The sequence below is a fragment of the Pan troglodytes genome, chromosome 4 (assembly GCF_028858775.2).
Source record: "Pan troglodytes isolate AG18354 chromosome 4, NHGRI_mPanTro3-v2.0_pri, whole genome shotgun sequence".
NCBI classification, from domain to species: domain Eukaryota; kingdom Metazoa; phylum Chordata; class Mammalia; order Primates; family Hominidae; genus Pan; species Pan troglodytes.
Window position 1 is genome coordinate 94059241 of NC_072402.2, and position 26989 is coordinate 94086229.

The window sequence follows — 26989 nt, forward strand, 5'->3', positions numbered from 1 at the left end:
ATGTTGCTGAGCCCGTGTGTAACCTCCCTTCCTGCCACCATAGCCACTTTGGTCATGGGCCCATCAGGCAATGATAGGTGTAGCTGGGGAAAGAGGCTGAGTGGTGTCCACAGAACAGGTCATCCTATTAACTTGATTATTAAAATCCTCCACTGCTGAGGTCACCCATTGGTGAGCACTCTCATGGGATACAAATATCTTCACAGTTTTTAACCCCTCAGAGGGGTACATCTACATACCTCTTCCCCAAATTTCTTTGTCACCAATTTTCCAATAATGCTTCGTCCAAGTCCCTGACCATCCAGCCAAACCATTGGCTACGGCCCATGAATCTGTATATAACCACACATCTGGCCATTTCTCCTTCCATGCAAAGTGCACAACTAAGTGCACTGCTCCAAGTTCTGCCCACTGGGAAGATTTCCCTTCACAGCATCCTTCAGGGATGCCCTAGAAAGGGGCTGTAGTGCTGCAGCTGTCCACTTTTGAGTGGTGCCTGCATATCGTGCAGAACCGTCTGTGAACCAGGCCCTAGTCTTCTCTTCCTCTGTCAACTGATCAAAGGGAACTCCCTGTGAGGCCATCGGTGCAGGATGGGGGAGAGAAGGCGGGGTGGCAGGAGTGGAGAACATGGACATTTGAGCCACTTCCTCATGTCGCTTATTTAAGCCTTCAGGACCAGCTTGAGTCCAATCATGTATATACCACTTTCATTTGATGATGGAATGCTGCTGTGCATGACCCGCTTTATGGCTAGATAGGTCAGAAAACACCCAGTTGAGGTTGCATGGTGACTTGATGACTCATAGTCAAATGTTCAGTTTCCACCAAAGCCCAGTAGGCCAAGAGTTGTCTCTCAAAAGGAGAGTAGTTAACTGCAGAAGATGACAGGGCTTTGCTCAAAAATTCTAGAGGCCTCTGCTATATTCACCTATGAGGGCCTGCTGAAGGCTCCAAATAGCATCCCTATCTGCTACTGACACCTCGAACACCATTGAATTTACTATGTCATATGGCCCAAGTGGCAGAGCAGCTTGCACAGCAGCCTGGACCTATTGCAGAGACCTGTTCTGGACCCTACTCAAAACTGGCAGCCTTTCAGGTCACTTGATAATGGGCCAGAGTAACACACCCAAGTTAGGAATGTGTTGCCTCCAACATCCAAATAGGTCCATGAGGCATTGTGCCTCTTTTTTGGCTATAGTAGGGTCCAAATGCAGCAACTTATCCTTCACCTTAGAAGGAATATCAGGACCCACACCACTGGACCCCTGTAAATTTTACCGAGGTAAAAGTTCCCTGAATTTTAGTCAGATTTATTTCCCATCCTCTGGCACGCAAATGTCTCACCACTAAGTCCAGTGTGTTTGCTACTTGTTGCTCACTGGATCCAATCAGCAAAATGTCATCAATGTAATGGACCAGTGTGATATCTTGTGGGAGCGAAAAGTGATCAAGGTGTCTCCAAATAAGATTATGACACAAAGCCAGAGAGTTGATATACCCCTGAGGTAGGACAGTAAAGGTATATTGCTGGGCTTTCCAGCTGAAGACAAATTGCTTCTGGTGGGCCTTATGGTTAAGAATGGAAAATAAGGCATTTGCCAAGTCAATGGCTACATACCAGGTACCAGGAGATGTGTTTATTTGCTCAAAGAATGAAACCACATCTACAGCAACTGCAACTGGAGTCACCACTTGGTTAAGCTTACGATAATCCACTGTCATTTTCCAAGATCCATCTGTCTTCTGCACAGGCCAAATGAGAGAGTTGAATGGGGATGTGGTGGGAATTACCACTCCTGCATCTTTCAAGTTCTTGTGGTGGCACTAATCTCCACAATCCCTCCAGGGATGTAATATTGTTTCTGATTTACTATTTTCCTAGATAGAGGGAGCCCTAATGGCTTCTATTTGCCGTTTTCCACCATAATAGCCCTCACCCTTCCAGTTAGGAAGCTAATGTGTGTGTTGTGCCAGTTGCTAAGTGTGTCTATGCCAATTATGCATTCTGGCACTGGAGAAATGACCACAGGATGAATCTGGGGACCCACTGGACCCACTGTAAATTGGATCTGAGCTAAAACTCCATTAATTACCTGACTTCCATAAACCCCTGCTTTAACTGGAGGGCCACGATGATGTTTTGGGTACCCTGGAATCAACATCAGCTCAGAGCCAGTATCCAGTAGTCCTCAAAATGTCTAATAATTTCCCTTTCCCCATTGCACAGCTACCCTAGTAAAAGGCCAGAGGTCTCCTTGGGGAAGGATGGGAAAAAGATTAAAAACATAAATTTTCAGTAGTGTAGTGGGGTCCTTTCTCAAGGGGACCTGGCTTCCCCTTCATTCAAAGGGTTCTGGGTTTATAAACTGGCTCAAGTCTGGAAATTGATTGAGGGACTGTGATGCTCTGTTTTATAGTTCAAATTAGTATTTTGTCCATTCAACCTAGAAGTTTTCTGCTTATATAAATTAAGAAGGAATGCAGTAGGCTTTCTATCATTTTCAATTCTAGGAGCATTTTAATTAATTAGCCAATGCCAAAGTTCTACATGAGTCAGACTATTCTGATAACTGCTTTACCTCTGTTGTCCACTGTGATAGCTACACTCATCTTGCCTTGATGGTTGAGTGCTGCCACTTAGCCCCTGCCACCTTGGGATCCAATTATTCCCATTGTATTTAAGTTTTCTAGTTGAGTGACTGCAGCTCCCACTGTTAGATCTGACATACAGAGAAGAGCAATTATAGAGCTCTTCAAAGATGCAAGTGATGCCCTCACAAATCTGTTTCACAAGGCATTAGTCAAGGGTATATCTTCTGGACCCTCCCAGCTGGGATGAGTAGGTCTAAAGTGACTAATCCACTCCACCATCCCAATCTCTCTAAGCCTTTAGATCCCTGCCTCTACATTAAACCAAGAAAGATCAGACATTTCCAGCTCGCTCACAGTGGGCCATCTGTTAATCCATATTTCAGCTAACAAAGCAAATAAACTATTAGAACCTTGTTTAACTCCCCAAGCTGCAACATTAAATGCAGAGTCCATACTTAGTAGGCCCAAATCAATAAATTCAGCCTGATCCACCTCTGATCCTTTCACCATTATCCCACACCCTTAATATTCATTCCCATGCCTGTTCTCCAGATTTCTGTTTACAGAAATTAGAAAACTCAAGCAGTTCTTTTTGACTGTAGTGCACCTTCTCATCGGTCACACTCTCAACCTCACCTCCAGGGGCCCACCAGGACTTTAGTCTAATTATAGGTCTAGAAGCAAACAGGGGTGTGGGGATGCCTGCTGAGGAGAATCAACATTATCTTGCCTGGCAACTGCCTCAGGGGAGGCCAACACTGTGGCCTCAGGCAGCATAGGGTTTATCTCCTCAGACAAAGTTGGAAAGGCTGATGGCAGCATGGGTTTGGGAAGGAATGTTGACGTTACTGGGGATGGAGAAGCTGTTTCTTCTGGCAAAAAAGTTTCAATGGAGTTTACAAGCACAGTGTCCCCAGCATCATCAGGGTCCTCTCACATGTCCCCATTCCAAGTTGCAGGGTCACGTTCTTTTCCAATTAATGCCCTCACTTTAACAGTAGACACCTGGTGAGGCTGTGCATGCACCTCTTGTTGCAGGTCAGCCACTCACATGATAAAAGCTTGTGTCTGCTTTTCCACAATTTCAGCTTTTTCGCTAAAGGAGATAAAACTCTCATTCAGGACAATCATAGCAGATTTGAGGCTCAGTATCTGCTTCTGAAGCTGGGAGTTAGAATTTCTGAGTTCATCATTTTCTTTCATTACTTTGTCTGGTGAACTAAGGAGCAACCAACCAACTTCATTATGTTCCTTAATTATATATACATATAGTGAAAGGTATTATGTATAGAGTCACTAAACTCCTTGCCTCTCATGGGTGGTGAATCAGGAGTGTCAAATGCATTTATTTTGCATAACTCTCTAAACAGTTCATGCCAAGGATTGTCAGTATTCTCCATACAATTAGAAATAGAGTCCTTAGCATTTTGGGGTCTAATTATATTAAGCAGCCAACTCTAGAAACCCCAAAACCAATGAAAGAACTGCATTCTTACCATTTTGTTCCTCTAGAACCATTTCTGGTACCAAAATTTGTATTAGGATTCCCTAGAGAGACAGAACTAATAGTGAGGGACTAGGCGGCTAAGTTGGCTGGACTTCCTGGGTCAATGGGGACTTCCCTAAGGGGACTTTCCCCTAAGCCAAAATGAGTCACAGCTGCAAGCTAAGGGTTTGAAACTTCAACCAATCATATAGGGAGTTTACGCTCTAGCTGCAGTCTGATGTTTTTAACCAATTAGGCCCACCAACCCACAAGTGGATAGAAAATAAGCTAATTCAACAGGGCAGAAAAAGGAAAAGGGGAGGGGTCATAAGGGAACATAAGCATAAGACACTCAAGCTAGAAACAGCAACCCTTCTGGGTCCCCTTCCACTGCGTGGAAGCTTTACTTTCGCTTTCACTTTACTTTTGCTTTCACTTTACTTTTGCTTTCACTTTAATAGATCCTGCGGCTGCACACGCTTTGGGTCCGTGCATTTCTCTAATTGAGCTGTAACACTTGCTGCTGCGGTCCATGGCTCCATTCCTTGAAGCCCATGAGACCAGGAACCCTTGGATTGAGAAAAAACCTTCAATTGGGAGGATACTTCTTATCTCATTTCTGGGGGCCCATCCGGGATTTCTCCACAGCAGTGAGTAATATCGGACCCCTTTCACTTGCTATTCTGTTCTATCTTCTCGCTAACAACTGGAGGAAAACACTGGGCAACTGTGGGCCACTTAAAAGCGACAAGCATGGCTGCCAGATTTAAGACACGGGTGTGAGGCTTTCCAGGAAAGGGCTCTCTAACAACCCCCAGCCCTCTGGGCTGGAAGCATTGGTTTGCCTGGAGCCAGTTCCACCTTTCCTGGGAAAAGCTGAGGGCTGGCTAGAGGCGGAAAACTATTGTCCCGAACTCCTGGCACTGACCCAGTCGAGATCATGGCACAGCGAGAAGCCTCTACTCTGCAGACACCCATGCATGCATTCTCTGCCTTCTCTGACCATGCCTCCTGGGTCCTAATGTCCTCAGAGATGACTTTCTTAAGTCCCTATCCTCTAGAATCTTTCCTAACCCTGAGTCTAAGAATCTTTTGGCTAGGAGCCTAAGTCAAATGGGGAGGCAATCCAAAGACCCTTGCACATGGTGTGCCCAGACTTATTCTTATGCAAATTGGTATCAATATACTTATACGGGACTTGTCCCTCATAACCTGTATCCTGGGCACTATCTGGGACATCAAATGGCATGTCAGTGGCTGATAGAAGGCCTAGGACATTTTCCCTTTTGTTGCCCTAAACTTACTCCAGATTGTAGAGGCTACTTGAATTACCAGCTTTCCTGCCTGGGGTCAGCGATTAGAACTGTAGAACTTTGGGCCAGGCATGGTGGCTCATGCCTGTAATCCCAGCACTTTGGGAGGCTGAGGCAGGTGGATCACGAGATCAGGAGATCGAGACCATCCTGGCTAGCATGGTGAAACCTGTCTCTACTAAAAATACAAAAAATTAGCTGGGCGTGGTGGCAGGCGCCTATAGTCCCAGCTTCTAGGGAGGCTGAGACAAGAGAATGGCATGAACCAAGGAGGTGGAGCTTGCAGTGAGCTGAGATCGCACCACTGCACTCCAGCCTGTGCGACAGAGTGAGACTCCATCTCAAAAAAAAAAAAAAAAAAAAAAAAGGACTGTAGAACTTCTCGACTTGAAGCAGTCAGACGTATGGGCTGACAACGATGTAATAGACAATAGACAATAGGTCCCCTGATCCAAGTCCAAAGGTCAATGAATATTGTTTTGAGAGCAAATGGGGTCAGAATTCGGGTACAAAAAGCACTGTTCCAACTTTGGTCCTCCAATTTGCCACTGCCTACTCTAAAATTGTTGTACTCCCATGCCATTTTCAAGGAATTTATCTTGCTGGGACAACTCCAAGCCCAGAAATATGCTAATTGGTGCCTGGTCTCTGAACTCAAAATACACCCCTAACCTAAGACCCACTCGCAGATGCAAAGACAGTTGTGGGCACGCTGGTAAGGAGCCACTAAAATCGAGCAGCCCTGGGCCCTTTTTTTGTGGCTAAAAAAGGGCAGGAAGTGAGTGTGAGCAAAACTGCTACATTAGTAAGCACAATTAAATCTGATAAGCAGAGTTCCATGGGTGATTGGGCACCCTGGAAAGAAAAGGACACTAGAACCATAGGGGATGCCCTAGGGAGAGTGCTCACTAGGTGATGATTAGGGGTGCAGGCACTCCTATGTTCTCCTTTCAGATAGGAGACGTTCCCTCAAAAGCTAAGCCACTCCTAAGGTGTAGTCTGGATAATTGGGACCAATTAGACCCTCAAATGCTGAAGAAGAAGCAACTTATATTTTTCTGCAGCACCGCCCGGCCACAATATCCTCTTCCTGGAGGAGAGACATGGCCACCGAAGGGAAGTATAAACTATAATACCATCCTACAGCTAGATCTCTTTTGTAAAAGAGAGGGCAAATGGAGTGAAGTGCCATATGTACAGGTTTTTTCTCACTAAGGGATAACCCACAATTATGTAAGAAATGTAATATATATATCCTACCGGGGGTCCTCAAAGCCTACCCCCATACCCAGGTCTCCCCACGGCTCCCCCTCTGACTAGTAAGGACTCTCCTTTGGCCCTAACGGCCCAAAAGGAACCAGACCAAAAGATAGTCAAGTAACCAAAAGGCGCCAATGGCCCTCGATTGTGCCCCCTCCAAGCCATGGGAGGAGGAGGAGACTTTGGCCCGGTGTGAGTACATGTCCCCTTTTCCCTCTCAGACTTAAAACAGATCAAATTGAACCGAGAAAAATTCTCAGATAATCCTGATGGATGCATAGATGTCTTACAAGGATTAGGACAATCTTTTAGTTTAGCATGGAGAGATATTATGTTGTTGTTAGGTCAAACATTAACTCCCAACGAAAAACAGGCCATCTTAGTTGCAGCCCAGGAGTTTGGGGATCTCTGGTACCTAAGCCAGGTAAATGATAAAATGACATCAGAAGAAAGGGAACAACTCCCCACAGGCCAACAGGCGGTTCCCAGTGCGGATCCCCACTGGGACCTCAACTCAGAGCATGGAGACTTGAGTCTCAGGCATTTACTGACTTGTATAGTAGAGGGATTAAGAAAGACCAGAAAAAAGCCAATGAATTACTCAGTGATGGCCACTATAACAGAGGAAAAGGAAGAAAACCCTACGGCATTTTTAGAGAGGCTAAGGGAGGCATTAAGAAAGCATACCCCCTTGTCACCTGACTCTGTTGAAGGCCAACTAATTTTAAAGGGTAAGTTTATTACTCAGTCAGCTGCACACATTAGAAAAAAAACTTCAAAAGTCTGCCCTGGGCCCTGAGCAAAATTTGAAAACTCGATTGAATTTGGCAACTTCGGTATTTTATAATAGGGATCAGGAGGAGCAGGCTGAGTGAGACAGATGAGACAAGAAAAAGGCCGTCGCCTTAGTCATGACCCTCAGGCAGATGAACTTCAGTGGCTCTGAAAGAAAGAAGGGCTGGGCAGGCAACCCGCCTAACAGGGCTTGTTATCAGTGCAGCTTACAGGGGTACTTCAAAAAGGACTGCCCAAACAAAAATAAGCTGCCCCCTCTTCTATGTCCCCTGTGCCAGAGGGATCACTGGAAGGCACACTGCCCCCGAAGGCGAAAGTCCTCTGGGCCAGAGGCCACTAACCAGATGGTCCAACAACAGGACTGAGGGTGCCCGGGACAGGTGCCAGCCCATGCCATCACCCTCACAGAGCCCCGGGTAAGTGTAACCATCGAGGGCCAGGAAACTAACTTCCTCCTGGACACTGGTGCGGCCTTCTCAGTTTTACTCTTCTGTCCTGGACAGTATCTTCCTGGTCTGTCACCATCAAAGGGGTCCTAGGACAGCCAGTCACTAGGCATTTCTCCCACCCCCTAAGTTGTGACTGGGGAACCTTATTTTTCTCACATGCCTTTCTTATTATGCCTGAGAGCCCTACCCCTTTACTAGGGAGGGACATATCAGCTAAAGCAAGGGCCATTCAAACCCTTAGCACACCCAGTCCCTACAAAGGATTAGACCTCTCAAAGCTACACAAAACTCTTCACACTCACTCCCTCTTGCTAAATTTATTTAATGTCACCCTTACCGAAATTCGCAAGGCCTCCAGCCAAAATCCAGCTGACTGCTTGATGTGCCTCCCCTTATGCTTTAAACCATCCGTCCCAGTACCTGTTCCCGAACATTGGAATGCCACCGAACTGAGAACAAACACCACAGGGAAGACATTGAACATTCTTAATAAAAAGAAGTGATAAATGTTTTAAATAATGAATGTGCTATTACTGTGATCAAAACATGACTATGTACTCCATGAATATGCATAGTTATTAATATTATTAATATTATTTAACAATAAATTAAAAGTACATTAATCTAAGGTTAACTTATTATTGAAAAAAGAATATTTAAAATAAATTTAGAGTAGCCTAAGTGTACTGTGCATATAAAATCTATGGGTAGTGTACAGTTAGGTTCTAGGACTTTGCATTCGCTCATCACTCACTCACTGACTCACCCAGAGCAATTTTCAATCTGGCAAACTCCATTCTTGGTAACGGCCCTATACAGGTGTATCATTTTTTTATCTTTTAAATATGTACCTTATCTATGTTTAGATATATTTTGATACCCAAATATTTACCATCCTGTTACAGTTGCTTTTGGTATTTAGTACAGTAACATGCTGTACAGATTTGTAGCTCGGGAGCTATAGGCTATACCATATAGCCTAAGTGTGTAGTAGGCTATACCATCTAAGTTTGTGTAAGTACACTTTATGACATTTGCACAACAGCAAAATCACCTAAGGAGAGAGTTCTCAGAACATATACCAAAGGCTAAGCAACACACCACTGTATAATCAAAATCACAGGTTATTATCTCTGCTAATTTAAAATGATAATATTTAACTTTGTCCTTGACCTACAAATGTCTCAACTATTTAGTTCCTTTTGAGTTTGCATTTACCAAGAGTAGGCAGAAGAAATATATTCAAGTATAACAAATTTGGACTCTCTTATGATAGAAATCTTTATATAGAGCTTAACCCATCAAAATAAAATCTTTAAAACATATGAGCTTTCATATATAATGTGGACAGTTTCAAATGTGACAACCTATATACTACTGAGGAATGTGCTTCCATTGTATTCTTTAAGGAAATATATAAAGTACAAGAGTCCTGTGTGCCAGCATCACTTAATGATAGCTTTTTGGAGATTGTCTGCACTCTCGGAGCAGACTCGGCAACGTGAAGTTTATGACAATTTCAGAGCTTTGGCCTGAGTTGAAACAATTCTGACCTGGGAATAGGGAGCTGGATCTTATTGCTTACCAAGAAATATACCATAGTTAGTGTTCCTTTGCCAATTCAGAGTTTGACAGCCTAAGATCCAGGTATCATTTTTAGGTATATCTTATATTGATCTCTATTGTACCCAAATTAAGCAAGTGTAAAGATTTTCAAAGATGTTCCCCTAAATCACATGGCTTCTACAACCCTTTGGTAGAAGAAATGAGACATCTGAGGGCATCAAGTTTAGACCCATTGAGATTCATCTCAGGGTGATTGCCCTGGAGTGTTGGTGAAGGGAATCTGAATGACAGCGGAGCTCTAGTCTAAGAAAACCATTCTCATAATGCGCGTCTGAGATAGCTGCATGGCTTCTATCGACTTTCTGATGGCTTTTATTTGTCTACTCAAAACAAAATTTTGCTGCAATAAAAATGAATCCATTAAAGTTCCCATTGGTGACATGTTAAGGTCAGGTGTTCAAACAATAATCCAAGAACCACCACGTCAGGAAAACCGAACTTGTTTCTTCAAGCCTCAGTAAAACACATACCAGTTATCTACAAGTATTCTGATAGAATGGTAGGACTTGAAATCCCTGAATTTAGTAGGCTACTCTCTGCTTTGGAAAAATCTTTTGTTATCAAGTTGGTAATTTTTTTCAGCTCCTTCAAAGTGTGCTCTAAATTCACCATGTCGTCAAGGCCTACCTGATCATCATTTTAAATTGGAAACTTCCTCACTCTTTCAAAATTCTTGATTCTCATTACCCTGCTTTAGTTTTTCCATTGTTTGTTATCATCTATCATAAGTATAATATCCGAATTTAACATGTTCACTGTCTGTCTCTACAATGAAACTGAAAGTGCTAAGGGATATTGGTCAGCATTTTTGTTTCTATGTTTGACTTTTATACTGAAAACTTAGAATAGCATTTGGCACATAATAAACAGTACATAAATTTTTGTTAAAGAAATCAATGATAATACTTTTCTAATAAATTGAATTGCAAAAAGAAATGCTTATTGAAATTACAAATGCTGAACTAAGAAATTTACATATAATTATTCTAGATATTTCTTTCATCTGCATTATATTTTAACAGTTCCTTGGCCAGGATATCATCAATATACTATAGTAAATATTTGCAAGGCAATTTGATATGTCTTATTTACCTTTAAGCTTTTTGAGATGTGGACATTCTTACTAACATTTCTGGATCCTGGCATAGTATGTACATAGTGTTGAGTACATAGTAGGGCTTAATGAATATTTTTCTAATCTTATTGCATTGACTAACTTGCATGTATTTTCCTTTCCGTGAATATGAATACCTGCAACTACATAGTCAGGAGATTTTAGTCAGTTAATTCCTAGAGCACAAATCTTCCCAATATTGTTTTATATATATCCAGTGGCTTCTCTGTGATACCTAAAAATCCTCTATTATTGCCTCAGTGGGACTTACCTTGGGTCATCTAGTATGTGTATTTATTTTTGCAAGAGCAAATAAGACAGTGTTTTAGTGAGTTCATTTGGGGTTGTTGATAATTTATCATTGTATATGAATATGTATTCATGTTTACTTACTGGAGAGTTATTTGATATAATTAAGAATTTATATATATAATATATGCATTATATATATGGAATATATATATTCTCTCTCTATATATGTGTGTGAGTGTATGTGTGTGTGTATACATATTCTTTAAAGTTGCACGGGCCAGGCACTGTGGCTTATGCCTATAATCCCAGGGCTTTGGAAGGCCAAGGCAGGAAGATTTATTATGGCTAGAAGTTTGAGACCAGCTTGGGCAACATACTGAGACCCCATCTCTATAAAAAAATTTAAAAATTTAAAAATTAGCCAGGCATGGTGGCAAGTGCCTGTAGTCCTAGCTACTCAAGAGGCTGAGGCAGGAAAATTGCTTGAGCCCAGGAGTTTGAGGCTGTAGTGAACTATGATTGTGCCACTGCACTCCAGCCTGAGGAACAGATTGAGATCCTGACTCTAAAAAATATTAACAAACAGAAAGAAAAGGAAAGTTGCACAATGCCTATTCTATGGGATAGAAAACTTTTTTCTACTTCATGATGCTAAAAGTAAAATTTATATTTTGCCTCTTCTTACTGAGAATCAAGATTTTAGAGCTTCCCATTAATGTTGATGTTTTATAGCATCTGCCTGCACACTTTGCAGTTGTGTGTGAAACACAAATGGGATCAATTCATTTCTATACCCTTTATTAGGTACTAGCCTGGGGAAAGCACTCAACTGGCTTGTCTTGTGATTGTTCGGTGACAAACAGCTGAATCACTTCACTCCATCTTAAAGGAGCCATATTCATTCTCACAATTTGCCTCATTTGGTCCTGTCAAGTCATCTATGCTACATCTTAGGACTTCTTACCCCTAATAAATACCAATTTTCTGTTATTTAACCCCCTACTGCTCATAATACAAAAATCATGCTACACCTTCAATTCAACTTTAATGACAACCACATAATTTTCATGTTTAATGTTTCTCAGTGTAAATCAAAATAGATATTACCCAATATTTTATACAAAAATTTACTTTTATATTTCATATTAATATTAATTTAACCAGAAAAATCACAAACATTCATGTGCTATTATCTCAAATTTAAAGGATAAGTTGTTGAATGCTAAAGCTGAAAAGGAGTTCTGAGAGATTCATGGTTTGATTAAGTCCGTCAAATCCTACCGTCTGATAGAGGAGACAAATAGAAAATTGCAACCTACTGTGATATGCACTACAAAAGTCTAAAGCATGAAATATTCAAAAATACAAAGGACAGACATTATCTGGATAGATGACAACATAGAGTGTCTCCTGAAGTGTTGGGGGAGAGGAAAGCAAGTGAGGAGACCAGTTTAACTGAATCCGGAATGGTCAACAGAGATTAGCTTGGTGAGAACACTTTACTCACAAGTAGTGTCTATTCAAAGTTCAGAGATTAGAAAGAGCCCACCGAAGTTGCTTAGAGAACTGCACAAATTCAGTGCGATTGCAGAAAACTATGTGGCTGGAGATGAATGGGAGGTGCCAGCAGGAAATGTAGTCAGAGATTTTGAGAAAAGTCTATCAGTTATCCATATTGTCATGCCAAAGAGTTTGGATTTATTATGATGGTCTTGGCAATATATGATACAATTAAAACAGAGTGCCCCTTTCAGTAAGCAAATAAGCATAAAGATCCGAAGTGCCAGAAGGAAATCTGGGGATATGATAGATTTTCAGGAGTCATCAGCATATGGATGGCAAGTGAGTTCATGGTATGTAGAAAAACAAGGAAAAGGACCGAGAGAACATTGTCAGCCCTTAAGAAATTTTAGACCACAGAGTCAAAGGAATTAAGAATAGCATGAATAGCCGGGTGTGGTGGCTCACGCCTGTAATCCCAGCACTTTGGGAGGCCGAGGTGGGCAGATCACAAGCTCAAGAGATTGAGACCATCCTGGCCAACATGGTGAAAACCAGTCTCTACTGAAAATACAAATATTAGCTGGGTGTGGTGGCATGAGCCTGTAGTCCCAGCTACTCGAGAGGCTGAGGCAAGAAAATCGCTTGAACCCTGGAGGCCGAGGTTGCAGTGAGCCGAGATTGTGCCACTGCACACTCCAGCCTGAGGACAGAGTGAGACTCCATCTCAAAAAAAAAAAGAATAGCATGAATGAGGATTGCCAGAGAATGCAAGACACATTTCTCAACAGTGCTGCGGCAGACAGTTCTTACTACATCCTTTTTCTTTCTTTTCAACCACATCTGCTATTTTGTTTAGGCATCAACATGGCAGCAAATTCTGAAAGTTTCCTCTCCTGGCTCCAGGAAACGATCTGGATTCACTGGGTATCAGCCAGTATTTGTCATGCTGATCGAAGTTGTGAGAAGTTGTCTGGAAGTAAGCAACTAAAGCTAAGATGAGCTCTGCTGAGACCTACTTGTTACAAAACATTTGCCCTTATAAAAATGGAGGGCTGCACAAAAGAAGAGCCTTTTTTGTGTGTCATTGCTTCTGCCTTTCTGTTTTAGAGTCTCTTGTTTTAGGATGTCAGCACTGGTAGTCTTTGCAATCAAAGGACGCACAAAGAAGGTTTCTTAGTGTCTAGACCTTGTTGACAACTGAAGTCAGCTCTACAGGCTTCCTCGATTTATTTTTACACATCACAAGTAAATGCCTTTGCTGTGCAAGCTGTCAGTGTGCATAAGTGTTCATTTCTGTGTGTGTTTGTGTGTGTGTGAGAGGGAGAGAGACAGAGAGCGAGTTTCTAGCTTGCATCCTAATAAACTATCTGATGTAGATGAGGTTGTTCAATGTCCTAATCTTATAAAGAAATAAAGCAGCTGGGCATGGTGGCTCATGCCTGTAATCCCAGCACTTTGTGAGGCTGAGGCAGGCGGGTCGCCTGAGGTGAGGAATTTGAGACCAGCCTAGCCAACATGACGAAACCCCGGTTCTACCAAAAATACAAAAATTAGCCGGACATGTTGACTCGCTCCTGTAATCCCAGCTACTTAGGAAGCTGAGGCAGGAGAATCGCTTGAACCTGGGAAGCGGAGGTTACAGTTAGCGGGGATTGCATCACTGCACTGCAGCCTGGGCAACAGAGTGTGAGACTGTCTCATAAAAAGAAAAAAAAAAAAGAAAGAAAGAAAGTTACAGCTGAAATAAAACACAAAATCCAGCTGTATAATGAGTGTTGGAGAAACACAATTGAAAACAAAATAATCTCCCCAGTGGTAGCAGAGAAAGACAACTGCTTTATTACTGAATAGGCTTTAAACCGGAATATGATACATATCACATGGGATCTGCTAAGAGATTATGAAAACAGAAAGAAATCTTTCCTTTTATCAGCCAAGCAGATACAACCTATTATGGGCATGATTTCAAGATAAAAGATAGCTCATCCTCAAGTAAGAATTTAAAGTACACCCTAAATTTGCTTGGTAATTAGGGTGATCTTCTGTGTTAACTAGTTGGCTTTATTCAGAGAAGAAACAAACTTCACATATCTTTATGACAAAATACATTTTTGCAACATAAAGCAACAATTAGGCTCCTGCACTCCAGTGGAAACTGTGAGATTTGGATGATCTCTTCCTTGTTTACATTTCAAAGATGTGGCTTCCAGGTCTCTGGGAACAATTCACAGGTCATAAAGATGACAAAGGCCAATCCAGCTTTCAATAGAATTTATATACATTTCAAAGAAAGGAGAAAGTTCTCGCAAGTACAAGTTTTCTAAAGTAAATGCTCTAAGAAAAAGAAAGGAAGGGAAATGCCTTCCTTTTTCTTTTTTTATTCTTTTTTAATTTTAATTTTAATTTTTTTGGAAGGCAGTCTCGCTCTGTCACCCAGGCTGGAGTGCAGTGGCATGATCTCAGCTCACTGCAACCTCTGCTTCCCGGTTCAAGCAATTCTTGTGCCTCAGCTTGCCGAGTAGCTGGGACTATAGGCAGGTACCACCACGCCTGGCTAATTTTAATTTTTGTATTTTTAGCAGAGGTGGTGTTTCATCATGTTGGCCAGGCTGGTTTCTTTTCTTTCTTTTTTTTTTTTTTTTTGAGATGGAGTTTTGTTCTTGTTGCCCAGGCTGGATGGAATGCCAAGGCCCGGTCTCGGCTCACTACAACCTCCACCTGCTGGGTTCAAGCGATTCTTCTCCCTCAGCCTCCCGAGTAGCTGGGATTACAGGCATGTGCCAGCACACCCAGCTAATTTTTGTATTTTTAGTAGAGACGAAGTTTCAACATGTCGGTCAGGCTGACCTCAGGCAATCCGCTGGCCTCGGCCTCCCAAAGTGCTGGGATTACAGGCATGAGCCACCGCACCCTGCCTGGCCAGGCTGGTTTCAAACTCCTCTACTCAAGTGATCTGCCCACCTCAGCCTCCCAAAGTGCTGAGATTACAGCCACGAACCTTTGCGCCAGGCCTTCCCTTATCTTCAAAAGGGAGAATTAAGCATCTTTTTTTATTTGCATTTGTTGTTCTATGAAGCAGCTTCAAGAAGACCAAAAATGAGGCCTGGATCTTAAACTTACACAGAGGTCAGGTCCTGATTCTGCAAATATTTTTAAAATTTCTGTTCAAAATGTAAGATATTTACAAATGACTTTTTGCTGTAAGAATTAGTCATTCAAACAAATGTGTTCCCATAGCATTTGCTTCATAAATGATTATACTCAGTAAATTGTCTTGCAAATAGAATGATCAATCTATTTTTCTGGGGATTGTAGCTTATCTATCTTTGCAGCCCTAATGCCTTTCACAGTTCCTGATACAAGGAAAGTGATGAATAAATACTTATTCAACACAAATGTTTGGTGATTATTAAAGCAACAATTAACATGTCTTTTTTAGAAAAAAAAAAAAAAACAGAAAAGAATTCTCCTGAAAGCATTACTATTTATGTAAAATTTCAGAAAGCCTAGGTTAAACCTATCTAATATCAGTAAAAAGGGTAATGTTTATTATAAGTTAATATGGACTCTTGACATAAAATATTCAAATTTATGTCTTAAAAACCTATCATGACTCTTCAGAAAGGAACAAGTAGCTTATTAACAAACTTCAACATACTTCTATTTGTAGTATAGTTTTTTTTTTAAATTGTGTATTTAATGTCTAAATGCTAATCATTTCACCTGATGCGTTTATTGTTCAGTAAGATAAGAGTCACATTAATTTTGCCCCTCACAGGAATGCACTTAAATAATTATACCAGCCTTGTCATGGATGCTGCTTTAAAGAACAAAGATGGTAGAAATATCTTACATTCTGGAATATTTACATACTCTCATTTGTCCTACTTATTTATGAGCGTGAATACATAAAGGATGATTATACTAAGACACTGAAGGGTATTTCAAATTACAACCACTATATATCTTTTCTTCCCATGAGGATGTTTTTATTATCTTCACTATGTCCTTGTTATCTGAACTGAAACTGACTTTTAAGTTTGGTTCTAAATTAGTTGCCACAAGCCGAGATATTTTATTTCAAATAAATATTGTTACATAGCTTTGAGATCTTTGGAAACGAAAGATTTATTTTCAGGCTTAGGACTATTCCAAAGATTGCTGAATGTAAATTAGTGTTATAACCCAACTTACTGGCTGAAATTGTTCAGTAAAAGTCCTGGTCTTACTAGTAAATTTCAGTTAACTCTAAATGTAACTGAAGACAATTCATTTAATAACTTTCTTCTCTAGCTGTTATACTCAATTTTACTTTGTTCAAGGTGGGTCTTTATGCATGGTCTGCTTTGGAGAAAAAGCGATGTTTATATCTCCCATCTTTGTGACTAGTTAACTTCTTGTTCAGTTTGTTTTTAATACTAGTGAGAGACAGGACGAGCTGGATTTCCTAGGCCGACTAAGAATCCCTAGGCCTAGCTGGGAAGGTGACCGCTTCTACCTTTAAACACAGGGCTTGCAACTTAGCTCACACCCGATGAATCGGATAGTAAAGAGACCTCACTAAAATGCTAATTTGGCAAAAACAGGAGGTAAAGAAATAGCCAATCATCTATTGCCTGAGAGCACAGCGGGAGGGACAATGATTAGGATATAAACCCAGGCATTCGAGCCAGCAACAGCTACCCGCTTTGGGTCCCTTCCCTTTGTATGGGAGCTCTGTTTTCACTCTATTTTACTCTATTAAATCTTACAACTGCACTCTCTTCTGGTCTGTGTTTGTTACAGCTCAAGCTGAGCTTTCACTCTCTGTCCACCACTGCTGTTTGCCACTGCCGCAGACACGCGCTGACTTCCATCCCTTCGCATCCGGCAGGATGTCCTCTGTGCTTCTGATCCAGTGAGGCGCCCATTGCCGCTCCCGATCGGACTAAAGGCTTGCCATTGTTCCTGCATGGCTAAGTGCCCAGGTTCGTTCTAATCGAGCTGAACACTAGTCACTGGGTTCCACGGTTCTCTTCCGTGACCCACGGCTTCTAATAGAGCTAACAGAGCTGTAACACTCACCGCATGGCCCAAGATTCCATTCCTTTGAATCCGTGAGGCCAGGAACCCCAGGTCAGATACCACCAGGCTTGCCACCATCTTGGAAACAGCTTGCCGCCATTTTGGAAGCGTCCCCTTACCGTCTTGGGAGCTCTGGGAGCAAGGACCCCCAGTAACATGAGGACTCACACAGACTAGTAAGGCAACTTTCCATAAGGAATGACATTGCATTTTTCTGAATAATGTGGACTGGCAGATGTTGTGTGTAAGTGTTTGCTGAATCATCTGATTGAGGCATTTCTTCTTAATCATAGGTGAGGGGAGCCAGTGGCAAACTGTAAGATGTGCCACTGAGATCCCCCTTCAAGTTCAGTTCTTCAGAGTCTGCTTCAGCTGCATGAAGTGCTTTTACCCTAAGTCTCCCCATCTTCTTCAGACCAGCCGGCATACAGCAACTGAGCAGGGTAGGAGTATAAGGGGCAGTTCATTTGAGCCTGACATGGGGCACTGAGATAGGCAATACCAGCTTCAGAGCCATTCTGAGTAGCGTGATGAAACCTCATACCATCCCATTCTGTCCTCCCTGAGACATGAATCATCCCTTTGTCCAGCACACATAACCATGTTGTCCACATTACTGGCCTATAATTAGTTACTTAGTAGCCAGCTCGGTTATCAGAATGACTATGGTGATATCGATGTGCTTGTGCTTAAGTAAACCTTATTTTACTTAACAATAATCCCAAAGCTCAAGACTAATAATACTGGCATACTGTCATAATTTTTTATTGTATTATTAGTTATTGTTGTTATCTCTACTGTTCCTAATTTATAAATTAAGCTTTATGATAGATATGTATATATAGGAAGAAACATAGTATATATAGGATATGGTACGACCTGCAATTCCATGCACCCATGGGGGGTCTTGGAATAGATCCACCGAGGATAAGAGGGAACTACTGTATTAAGTAATGGGGCCACTCCTCTTTGCATACGTTACATTCCAAATGCATATATTCTTTCCACTAGACCCACAGAGCCATCAAATATCTTCTATTATCTATATGCTGTGTCCTAGATGATGAAACACAATTCTCAGGAAGTATTGGCTCCAAACTGGCATTTTAGCTGTGCAGGCCTTTTCAGCACTCTCTCACACTGACAGCTTCTGGGTGGGTCAGTACGTCATCTCATGGTCATAGGCCCACTTACTCTTCTCCTTTACCATAAACTAAGTCTTGGTCTAATGGAATAATAATGTGTTTTGATGCCAGTGGAACCAAAACTCTGCAAGTCCACAGATAGTAATGTTTACTGTTGCTTTACAGGTAAGAATGGTACCCCCATACTAAGAATGTGTGTATGGGAGGTAAACACTGAGCACACATGGTTGTAAACATAGGGATAATAGACACCGCAGACTACTAGGGAAAGGGTGGAAGGAGAGAGACATGGGTGAAAAACTACCTATTGGGTGCTATGCTCACTACGTGGGTCTAATATACTATGTAACAATTCTACACATGTACCCCCGTATCTAAAATAAAAGCTGTTTTTTTAAAAGAAAAATTGCTGTAAATAATGGAAAGAAAATGACAGGGCTAATATTTTGGGAATCTTAGAAAAGAATTATATTCAAGTTACATAAGAAGAAAGACAGAGTCGGGCGCGGTGGCTCACGCCTGTAATCCTAGCACTTTAGGAGGCCGAGGCAGACGGATCACGAGGTCAGGAGCTCGAGACCATCCTGGCTAACACGGTGAAACCCCGTCTCTACTAAAAATACAAAAAAAATTATCCGGGCGTGGTGGCGGGCGCCTGTAGTTCCAGCTACTCGAAAGGCTGAGGCCGGAGAATGGCATGAACCCAGGAGGCGGAGCTTGCAGTGAGCCGGGACCGCGCCACTGCACTCCAGCCTGGGCGACAGAGTGAGACTCCGTCTCAAAAAAAAGAAAAAAAAAAAAAAAAGAAGAAGAAGAAGAAAGACAGGAGTTATTATCTTAGTCTGTTTTGTGCTTCTACAAAAAAATACCTGAAATTGGGTAATTGATAAAGAATAGATTTTTTTTTTCTCACAGTTCTGGGGGCTGAGAAGTTTAAGTTCAAGGCACCAGCCAGTTTGATGTCTAGTAAGGACCCCATCTCTGCTTCTAAGATGTAACCTCCAGAGGAAAGAAACACTGTTCTCCACATGGCAGAACAGTGGAGCTAAAACTCATTTCTTAATGCCCTCTTCAAAAGTATTTGATCTACCCATGTGGGCAGATCCCTCCTGGCCTAATCACCTCATAAAGGCCCCACTTCTCAATATCATTACACTGATGATTAAATTTCAACGTTAAGTTTTGAGATAAATATTCAAACCATGGCAGTTGTCTATTTGAATTTTACCTTCAAAAACTCCGTTCACTTATGTTATCATGTGGAACACCATACTTCTTTGAGTTTGCTTCTTCCTTTCTCTCTCTCTCCCTCTCTGGATATGCCTTCTCAGTGTCTCTTCATTCAATTTATTCTGTCTGTTCTTTACATGTGTCTATTATTGAGAGATCAATGACAGTTCAAGTTGCTTCTTATTTTTAATGCTTTTGTATCTCATTTTCATGCCTTTAATTATTATTGATGGACTGATAATTTCCAGGTCTCTTCTGCCAGCTCAGATATCACTAATCACAGCTGGATTTATATATACACTGCTTATAAGACATCATTCAAATCATGCTGCTCAAAAGATGACCCAAGATCTTTTTATTCTTAATTGGGGTGTGTGTGTGTGTGTGTGTGTGTGTGTGTGTGTGTACATCTTTCTATACACGACACTACTATAGTTCACCCACACCCTAAGTCAGAGACAAGTTCATTGACATTGTCACAGGCCACAGCCAATTATGTCACAGCAACTCTTAGTGAAATTGTACACTTTTGAGGCTGCTAGCCCAGAATGTGAAGCCAGAATCATGCTGTTTTTAAGTAACTACATGATCTTGGGCAATTTGTGCAATTATTCTATCCCTTAATTCCCACATCTGCCAAATTGAAATTAAAGTAGAACTCAACACAAAGGTTTTTGTGTGGGTAAAATACATTGAGATATACACAGCGCCTTACTATATAAACACTGTATGTGTCAGCTACTGTTGTGTTAAGAGTATTATGATTGATAACATCTAAATCTCTCTCTCGCCTTAGTGCTATTTCTCTAATTCAGAATTCTATTATTTTGCAAGTATCACTGAAAAAGCTAACTTCTCTCTTCAGTGTTGCCGTTTCATAATCCTTTCTATATATTACAGTGATTTTACTAAAATGGGAATAGAATTAAGTTGCTTCTTTAAATAAAATTCTTTAATAAGATTATATAATATTTTATTATATGATCATTCTTGTTCCTCCTGACTAACCACCTTATTAGGGATTTTCTGGTTATTTTATCTTTCTACATAAAATTTGGATTTGACTTGACAGTGATTGTGGAAAACATATTTCTATTTTGCCATTATTTTATTACATTTATAGATTAATATTGACTGAATTATCATTATGATGTTGTGTTTTTATTCCAAGACATTACATGCTTATATATTTGATAACAACTTACTTTAAATTCTCCAATAGTATACAATTTTTCCCTTTAAAAATCATGCACATTGATTGTGAGGTCTGTTTCAAGTTTTTTGCTTTGCAAAATAGGGTGTTTTCTAATTATATAGTGTATACATTATGAACTATTTATTTTTATTTTGTATTCACCTACCTTAATCATTTGCCATCATGTTTAGAGTCATTTTTTTCAGTCTTGGCTCCTGTATACTGAAAGTGTTGAATCGTATCATCTGTAAATGATGACAGTTTTGCCTCTTTATTTCTTATGCCTTGTCAAATCTTAATAGCTAGATACAAGAATATTTGCTTCTAGCTATAGCAGATGAACTTGAATATAGCCATCCGTCTTGCTAGACTAATTAGTAAGGCTGGATAAAATATGAAAGATAATGTGTTAGAGGGCACCTGAGATCTCTACCAAGCAGCAGAGACTTGAGGAGGCAAGACTCCAGAAAGAAGGGAAGCACATAAACATAGATTAGATGTTCTGTTCAGATTTTTGCTGTGACACATTTGCCAGTTGAAAGAGGCAGAAGGAGGCATCTAAAAATCTTGAAAGTCAAACTGTCTATGCAACAACATTTTGGACCTGGTGTGCTAAAAAATGAATTCACATCAGATTGAAGAAAAGCACAGGGAGATGTGAACGATATGGGCTGCTGAATAAGATCGGTCTTCAACACAATCTCCTATTAGGGTAAAATTCAAATAAAAGAAATATATTGAGATTATATAGAATTTTGATGCTGACTGGCCGTGAATTCCAGAGGACACAATAAAAAGATTTTCTGAGTGAGAGGAATTGGAAGATAAGGCTATCTGGATAGCCGTATCAGGACAGACATGGCTGAGAACAAATAATTGTCTGTAATAGAACATGCAAATTCTTCCTTAGAATGTAGTAAAGGGATTCCTTTATTCATATGTGCTCCTGCCACAACTCTGAATGCATAGATTCTTTTGACTTGACATAAATGCCACAGATTTGTTTTTATTTTAATGAAGTCCAATAACAGGAGATCCACCAATAACCTGGAGGTAGCAGGTAGCTAGTGAAAGGAAGTTTATGAAATTATTAGAAAATGCCTTATTGAAACTTTCTATTACCCATCTCCTAGCATTCAATATCTGCCCTCATTAAACTCTACTAGTAAATTTAATAATCACCTTTTGCACAATCAAATTTTTATTATTTTGGTTGTTAAGTGGGGCATAATACCATGGTCCCAAATTTTCTATATTTTAAAATGCATTTTCTTCATTTATACTTCATACCATTCTACCAATTTTCCTAACTGGTTGAATTCATTGCTTTGATTTCTGATTAATTTCTCATATTGTATAATCCTTGAGAGAAAATACGTCCTTCACACTCAAATTGTTTGTTTCCAGTGCCACATAGTTAAACCTTTCTTTTATTCGGCATGTATTTCAACCTTCCTTGTCTCTCCATTAACCACTGTCCTTTCTTCCCTTCACAATTGGTAAATATTTTATTTTGCAAAGAGGATAGGCTAATTAATTTACTAAATATAATAGTTTTATGTAGGAAAATACACTGAAATTAGGAATATGTATTCAAAATGACATATAACAAACCCATTTTTTTCCTTATCAATGTTATAACCCAACAATGTGGAACAAAATGATGTTACTTAAAGACTTTCCATCTGTCATGTTGCTTAAAGTCATAGATTCCAAGAACTTACCAACATCGTCAAGCAAGGACTTACCGTACTTAATATACAAATAGTTTTTTTCAATACCAAAATGTCTCCTTCCTTTGCTGAATGCTGATTGCATACATTAAATCTCCAGTTCCTCGATGAATGCATATTCTTTTACAAAACAAGCTGTCATAACCTATTATAAGAGCATAGCAAATTAGCAATATACTTTTACCTCCTTTGTGATAGATAAGTGAAGCAAGTTTTGAAACCAAGTTAATAATTCTGAATAAATCCACAATTTTTTTTTTAATGTTGAAATTTCGTGTAATATTTTTCAAAGGTCTTTAGTGTAACAAATTAGTGAGATGAAATGGTAAAATGTGCCAATTGGCTTCCTACCATAGTTCACTTATATATCACTTGCATTTTAATCCTTATAGATTTTAATCCTTATAGATTTCTGAGAAGACCATTATCCTTAACAAACTAACACAAGAACAGAAAATCAAATACCACATGTTCTCATTTATAAGTGGGTGCTAAATGATGAGAACACATAGACACATAGAGGGGAACAACACACACAGAGGCCTTTCAGAGGATGGAGGGTGGAAGGAGGGAGAGGATCAGGAAAAAATAACTAATGGGTACTAGGCTTAATACCTGGGTGATAAAATAATCTGTACAACAAACCTCCATGACACAAGTTTACCTGTGTAACAAACCTACACTTGTACCCCTGAACTTAAAATAAAAGTTAAAAAAAGGAAAATAAATTTAAAAAGAATATTATGTGGTTCTGAACACTTATTTCTGTTAATCAAATTTCTTTGTTATCATATAATTATTTAGTACCACCCGCTTGTACAACATTTATTGCATACATCAGTGTTTATAATCATTTCTAACAATTAAATAAACTTTTTTTATTAAACATTGGGTAGAATTTTATATGTATGATTATAATTTAATATACTGCATCATATATACATACATAAGATGCAATATATCAAGTTGATATAAGCAGAGCTTATCTGCCTGAATTCATTGTGGAGATCATGGTATCCTAGATCCTCAACTTCCAATGATATCTGTTTACTCTTCATTAGCTACCACTGTAAAAGAAACAAGATTTATTAACCACTTGATGGCTTTCTATTCTAGAATATAGTGACTGCATTATCAAAGTGCATGTGGCATGTCATTTGGGAGAATAACCTGGTATAGAAGACAGTGTCCAATACTCAGATCAAAAGAAATGAATTTGCTTCCTGATTGTGTCAAAAATCAGTGGTAATCTGTTAGCAATTCACTTAAACTCTTTTAAGGCTTAATGTAGTCATACAACTATGAATGCATTATCAAGCGGAGTTCACATCATTTTCAGAATTGTTGTTATATTATTTTATGAACCTCTGTGTTTTGATTATATAGTTGGTAGCTAGCTGCTGCACTAAACTGTGAGAAAGAAAATGACACCTAACATCCTGAACTAGGTAGGGTTATGTGTTACTACAAGCTGACTTGATGCTCCCAGCTAGAGAACACTGTTCTCCTGGTGAACATAAACAATCTCACAGAGCATAACAACATCAGGTCACGTTGAAGGGATGATAAAGTGGGATAAAACAAGGTCACCATGTACCCCATGAAGTACTCGAACATCCTCCTCTCTCTGCTAAAATGAATTATGGCTGCTTCTTTACCTAGTCTATCCTTCCTGTAGATAAGATTTGTTGAGGTTCTCAATTATGAACTTGTCTGTCTTCCTGACAGCATCCAATCATGATCAAAGCCTGAATCCTTGGAACCTCCCCTGAATTACCGGACCAAAGCTCAAATCCTGGAACAGGTCTTTCTCTTACTGAGAGAGGCATTATGGCTTTCTTTGCTATGTGTTTTCCTTTCATGCAAAGAGTCATAAATTCAACTTGTTCAACTATCACTGTGTTCTTGGTGGCCTTTGTCTGGAGATCTTTGACAACTGAAATTTGTTCAATTTAAGTAATGCTGATGCTTTTAGCAATGAATGCTATTTGAAATCTGTATTAGCAGTTATATAACTTCTGCTCAAGCACTGTATGTATTTACTTCTAAAATTAATAAAATTCTGAAATGTTTATAATATTCTATACTTACATGTGTTTCTCCTTCAAGATTTTAATTTGTTATGTTTCATAGTAGTATTTGTTTCAGTAATGTACTTATGTGATAGTTATTATATGTTTTAAATCATATCTCAGTTGAGGTTTTCATCCATAGGCCACATTAATCATTTTAATAAGCCATGCAGGTTATATCAATTCATTTTAATAAATAATGTGATTTAATAGTTTACCTTATTAGTATAAACCTAACTCTATTGATCTCGAAATGCCTAAAACATGATTTTTTTGTCTTTTCTTAAAGTTATTACCAATAATAAATCATATTGTTTTAATTCTGAAATAAGTATTTGGGAACTATTTCAATTTTGAGACAGTGAAATATGTTATTTTTGTGGTTGCATAATTTTATTATACAGAATTAACTGACCATATTGGATAGTTTCCATCTAATATACTCCAGTATGTCTTTTATGCTAAGTATTTAAAATGATAGAAAATATATTTTGCTCACATTGACAGAATTAAATTTGAGCAATTTTCTCTCTTTGTTTAACTGAAGATAATTGGTGCATCAATAGAGGTCACTGCTGTATCTTTAACATTTCATCTATAATCCTTATGAAAAGATTGCAATATTTGCTTTCCTTAATTAAGTATTCAGTTTTGCAATTTTTAAATCACACCAATAATAAGCATTTTTTAGGAAGAATGGAGTAGAGATTACAGAATTATTAGTTTTATAAGCAAAGCATATGTGAGGTAAGTACTATATTAGGTCATATTTATTTCCTTTTGACCTGAAAACTTATTGAATCTCCCTGAAGTTCTTATTTTAGGTAAAAATGGGACAAAACAAAACAACGACAAGCAAATTCTGTTCTAAAAAGCTTTAAAACTGATATCAAAATTACTCAGCTAGTAACTTACATGTTTGAGAATACAATATTATACACCCATGTTCATAGCAGCATTTTTCATAATGCAAGATGGTGGAAGTAGCCATGTGTCCATCCATGGACGAATGGAAAACAAAATGTGTTATAAATATATAACAGAATCTTTTTCAGACCCAAAAAGGGAGGAAATTCTGATACATGCTACAACATAGATGAACTTTATGTGCATTATGCTAAGTAAACTAAGACAGTCACAAAAAGACATATTGTATAACTCCAGTTATAGGGGGCACCTAGAGTTGTCCAATTCATAGACATATTAAGTAAAATGGTGACCAGGTGCTGAGGGAAGGGAGGATTAGAGAGTTATTACTTAATGAGTATAGAGCTTCAATTTTTCAAGATGAAAAGAGTTAGGAAGATGATGTTGATGGTTGTACAATAGTGTGAATGTATTTAATACTACTTGACTGTACACCTAAAAATTGTTCAAATGGTAAGTTTTATGTTATATATATATTTTACCAAAATTTAAAACAAACAAACAACTTCTCACATATGTTTATACAAATAAAGGGATAACTCAGCCAAGCTATTTAATAACTTTCATAAATCTACACAGTTCTACACAGAACTACTATCTTTAGAGATTAGAAGAAAATAAAAAATATCTCTCACAGTTTGCAATCCACCTCGTCATAGCCAAAAGCAAACTTCCTAAAGGGAAAAAAGTCTTTATACAATAATTAAGTGTTTGTTTCAGTCAAGAAGAAGACAGATCCACGCTTGTAACCTTATGTGCTTTTCACATTATTTCAGAACATTTTGTTAAATGTAAAATGCTGTAATATTTTAACTAAAAAAAAATCAAAGGAAGTTTTTTACAACATTGTACACCTTAGAAAGTTCATAAATATTGTAATTTTCTTTATTTCATATAATAGTGACTACTCATACGGTTATGAATTTTCACTAGAACGTTTAGCATAAGACATTGTTGCAAACATTTTCAAAATATATCTTAGAAACTTGGGGGGATGATAAAAATTTAAGATGTTAAGGTGAAAGGGAATTTAGGTATTATCTTTTTCAAATACGCTATACCTACAGGAGTGTTTGTCAACTATAGATGAAATATTGTAAGTCGGTGGAAAGTTTTAACCTTCCTTGGTAGTTGTCCATTCTATCTTTCGTCAAGTTCATTTCCTAGAACATTATTTTTTTGTCCTAAAATTTACCAACTAGTCATTAGCTACATATCTAAATTAAC